We start from the raw sequence: 5,330 nt of genomic DNA on the forward strand, positions 1-5,330 counted from the left end.
AAGAAAGGCCATGTCATGAATGAAGATGACACACATTTTTGCGTATCATAATTTTAAATGTTTAAAAAAATATTATTTATAGATTTACTAATTTTCAAATTAAATAATACATTAAAAATCTCATAATACAAAATAAAATTCCATAAATAACAAAGATAATTTATTTCACTAATATGTCAAATACAAATAATTATTCCAATAGTGAGTAAATGTTATAAAAAAATGAACTCATTTATATACAATTGCATTATCTAGCTTACTATGTGCCAACAACTCTCTATGTGTTTACCTTTGCTTGAGTCTTGTTTCCTCCAAAGCTTCTAGCCATGTCAAAATATGATATCTTAGGGTTCATGTCCAAATCAAGTAAAACATTGCTAGCTTAAATTCATCAAGTCCTTAGCGTGAAGTAGTAGATAGAAGCTTAACTGCAATCTCCAATCCTTCTAGCAGTCCCTAAAGATCATTATTGGCCATGTAGCAGGATCAACCTGCAATCTCTTTTCTACCTTCTTATTACTTGCAGCATCTTCTGCCTGTTTGACCAAGGCTATGCCTTCAGCAGCAACATGTTGCATTGCGTCAAAAAGATAAAAACAGATGACAACAAATACAAATAACTAGAAGCCAAGGGTAAGAGAATAGAACACAAAAAGAAGAGGAACAAACTCCTTGGCTTCCCCTCCATTTAAATTTTAATGTTTTGAAACACATATGAACTATGTACCTGAATTGTAAGAAGCATCATAATGACCCTTCCCAATCATTGCAAGCATTCACAAAAAGTAATGATTGCAGTATGATCCTGCACAATCAAGGAAACAACAAGGTATGCAAGCTTATAAAATCTTTCAGATCTAAGAAAAAGTGGAAATAAAATTAAAGGAGAACGCAATGTCAATCACACTTACAATTAAAAACAAACTGCTTATTTTCTCTGTCTAAAAAATAAAATAAGTATGTATAGTAAAAGGAGGGAATAATAATGCGAAGCAATACCTATACCAAATGTGTTAATACGTGGGGCCAATTTTGATCCTTTGTTTTCTAGTTGTTTCTTTATAACTTCACAAATTTTTCTCTCGTTTTCAACAGCCCCGTCAGTAATAAAGAAAACCATTGGAACTGAATGTACATAACAATCATAAATGCAAAGTAATTAGAGCTTACAAAACATTAAATGGAAAGAATAATTATCAGGACAAAGGAAAGGAAGACAAAGGTGAATAATGTCTCACTGACATATGCTCTTTCCTACCCAAGTTCTTTCACGAAAAATAAACATAATTATAAATATGATCATTAGGACTTTAGAGACATAAATAATGTGTTTTATGAATAAAGAAAGATTCGAGCATTGAGTTATACATACAGGAAGAAGAACCCGGAGTCTTGTAGAATTGGTCCTAGATGATGATAATAATGAACTGATCGGGCTGCCAGCCCATGAACGTAGTAAAAAAAGTTGTTCCAAAATGATATATAATAAGAACATTGTGTTGCTATGAGAGTTAAGAAAATAGAAAAGAGTGAAATACTGGAAGGTTTAGCTATCAACATATCACCAATATTGCAACATCATTGGTGAATATGGTAAGCACATTTTAAAATTTAATTGACTAGAAAAGTGGGAATTAATGGAGTAAAAAACAACTTTTCAAATCCACTATGAAGATATACATGCTTGAAAGAGATACAAAGTGCTAGCCAATAATACTGAGGGATAAAGAACATCATTACTGCTTGGAGCATTATGTCACCAATGTTAAATTTCAATGCCAAAATGTTGTGAGAAAATAAAATGTGAAGATTGCAGAGTTAACCTGCTTAAAGTTGCCCAAATCTTCAAACAAAACCTGCAGCATGACAAATCAGTTATTGGAATGTACAACATAAAGAAAATTGAACAAGATGTAAAGGAAGGGAAGGGGTTGTGTCTTTTCTGACTTTATGGATTACAATTTAATATATATATATATATATATATATATATATATATATATGGTTATTCCGTTTTTCCTCTCTCTGTTTTTTTTTGGATCGCAACAGTTTAGAAACGAAATGGTACAAGACTTGAATGCTTACTTTTGCTTGTAGCAATCAGCATATGAAGTATACTCAAGCGGACCAAGATAACCTTCTTTCCTAGGATTTGCTGTTGTCATGTCATCAATTTACCTTCTGTCAAATCCTAATCCCCATTAATATTATTACTGTATGATCGCATCACAGGAGGAACCAATCCAGATGCTTTCACAAGATCAAACTGTGTACAACTCACCAAAAAACTGAAAAGCAAGCAAGACATGGAAGTATGCTCATAATCATAGATTTGTCATAATGTAAAAATGAATAAAATGAAAAATTCTAAGTGATGTACGTCCCTATAATGACACGTGGTCAAACCATAACCAAAATAAAATACAGGAGAACAATCAAGTGAAAGGCAGATTTCAGCAGCCATATCCCATGCATCCCTGTAATGACATGTGGTCAAACCATAACCAAATTCATCAAGATTCAAGAATTATAACATCATAAATAAGTTCATGTGTTTATTACCACATATGGTGTTGATGAGTTGGGGGTAACATTGGATAAGATACACGAGAACAATCAAGTGAATAATCAATAAAGGCAAATCTCCAGTTCAACTCACCAAGAAGTTTCTTACGATCAGTTTGTCTCCCAGGTATTCTGTCTATAAGTGAATAATCAAGTGATTCATGTAGTAATTATCGAGTGCAAAACCATCTTAAGGCAATCTTGATGGGAGTTGTAAGGCAAGAAATGAAGACATCAACAGGAAACTCATGACTTTTTCATGTGCTTCACATGCTGCAAGTAGAATACAGTCTCTTGGTGAAGTTCCTAAAGAAGAACTTGAGGGAGTCCAATCCTGGAGTTATATACATATAAATGATATTCAAGCATTTAGTCAAACAATAATAACAATGTTGTCAAGAAATAAATAGTTAATAATACCTCTATGAAGGCATTGGCAATCATCCCTGCAACAGAACAATCAAAAACATATATGGACGGAGTCTTGAGCCATGAGTCAAGATCGCTGATAGGCAATGGAATATACCGTGTATAACTCTACAACATTTGACAAGAATAGAGGAAATTAGTCTAGGGAAACTATTGAATACAAGGCATGAATATAGAAAGATAGTGCAAAATAAAAACATATAATTACCCTATTAAAAACTAAATTTCACCATTGGTAGTTGGTTTAGGTACACCATGACCATTATAATGGAAAATAATCCTTTCAGATTTGGCATATTTGCGACATGTATCACTAAAATATGCGGCTGTTTCTTGATCTTCATCCTCTTCTGTGCTTCCTGTAAACTCTAAAAAACAAAACATCTTTACATTTCCTTCATAAAAAAACCATTATTACAGAAAAATAAAAAATAAAAATAAAAGTAGAAACCTGCAGCACTTATCACAGAAAAACTTATCCTCAGCATTTAAAGTCTCGGTGGAACTGAAGTTCTTTAGGCAACTTGTAATGGAATTGTTTTGCTCAATATCAAGGCTCGGATTTAAGAGTGTCTCATCTCTTGCAGTTACAGTCTCAGATCTTAAACACTTTGTTTCGTTTGTGAGTATACCCTGAAATTGGAAAAATTAGGACAATTGATGAGTTTAATATTTGATATTGGTAAGCTAAGTAAAATGAAAAATAATAAAGATATGAATATACCTGAAAGTTTTTGTGAACCCATGTAACCAAGGGCTCCTTTCTTACACCATTGGCCAGAGGGACATGTATGCCATTGGGAATCTTTTCAGGAGGTGATGAATGTTCTTTTGTACCTTTTGTTTCTTTCTCTAGTATATCAACTAGTTCGTTTAACAAAAACTTCAAAAAATTCATGTGCATCCTACACAAAACTCAAAACATCATCAGAAACATTAAGTGTAAATGGATTTTCATATTTGATGTAAGAGGTTGGTTTATTATATAATATAATTATAATACCTGATGCGTGTAACCACGGAAAAGTTCATTTTCTTTCTTCACTCTTTGTACAAAGCGTTTTGGAGCAATACCACCTGTTTTCTTCTTTTGTGTACTAATCTGATACAAGTAACCCAAATGGTGAATATAAATCTTGAGGAAAATAAAATGCAACTTAAAAAAATATGGAATGGTTACAGCTATGGAAAAAAGCCCATTGTGTAGAATATAAAGTGACTAAGAGAAAAGAATAACTACCATTAAAAGCTTATTTACAAGTAAAAATGTATACCTGTGTAAACAGTTCTGCCAAACATGTAAGGAGATTTTCTTCTACATCTGGATTTTTAACCTTCTCATAATATTTGAGTAGTTGTTCACGAAATGGAACACAAAAATATAGACCCTGAAAATTATGATTTAAGAAAAAGATATATGAGAACATTAGCAAAATAGTTCAGGCCAAACTTTGAGTGAAGTTATAACAAACAATATGCTGCTGGGTTTAGCATATAGCAACAGCAGCCTCAAACAAATCTCTAAAGCGAACTACTTTGATAACCATGTGAACTCTAACTAATAAAACTAAATCACCCACTACAAGCTTTTTGCTTAATAACTATTGGTGCAAGTTACTCAAGCATGGCAAAATACAACTTTATGTGGCAAGCATACATGATAACAGGTCACCCTACTCATCTAATCAGTATTAGTGGGAAACTAATAAGGTCAGATAGAAACAGACATACATCTTGTCTGATAGCAGATTATCTCAAAAGCATATAAAATGCAAAAGGAAATCGGAAATGATGAAAGGGTAAATGCATGAAACAATAGATTACCCGGTCCATATGGAAACAATAGATTAACAGTAATGAAAACAAACATTTAACCCTCAATTAGTTGGGTATGCTAAATAACTTAATGAAATTACGTATGAAACTAGGTTACATGCTTTATAGGTTTCTTCTTTTTTCTCTCGCAATCAGAAATTTTAAAAGTAACATCTCATATTCATTTATTCAAACAGGTTACCTGCTCTCATGGTTCACGAGTGACCAAATAAAAATTTTCCAAATTCACTTTTTTTTTTTGTGATCAAATCATTTGTCTACGGAGAGTGATTTCAATCAGGTAAATCAGGTAATTATCATGAACATTGATCATAAAATTTTATAATTTCTTCAGATAAAACACAAAGGGAAGAACTCACATGGAGTCATGAGCTTTGGCGAATCAGAACTAATTAGCGAACCATGGGAAGGCAAGAAGTAGGCGATACGGAGAACATTGGTTAGCAGAGTAAGTCGACGACTAAGAATATGTTTTAGTGGTGTTGTTGAGGTGTGTCGAG

At 32.6% G+C, this 5,330-nt stretch overlaps 1 pseudogene; it reads right to left on the bottom strand.

Annotated features, from left to right (window-relative positions):
- Positions 1–2,755: 2,755 nt before the first annotated feature.
- On the bottom strand, positions 2,756–4,421 carry LOC145029768 (ubiquitin carboxyl-terminal hydrolase 4-like; annotated as a pseudogene).
- Between the last annotated feature and the right edge of the window lie 909 nt (positions 4,422–5,330).

Source organism: Lactuca saligna, chromosome 2 (genome assembly GCF_052625555.1).
Source record: "Lactuca saligna cultivar CGN05327 chromosome 2, ASM5262555v1, whole genome shotgun sequence".
Lineage (NCBI taxonomy): Eukaryota > Viridiplantae > Streptophyta > Magnoliopsida > Asterales > Asteraceae > Lactuca > Lactuca saligna.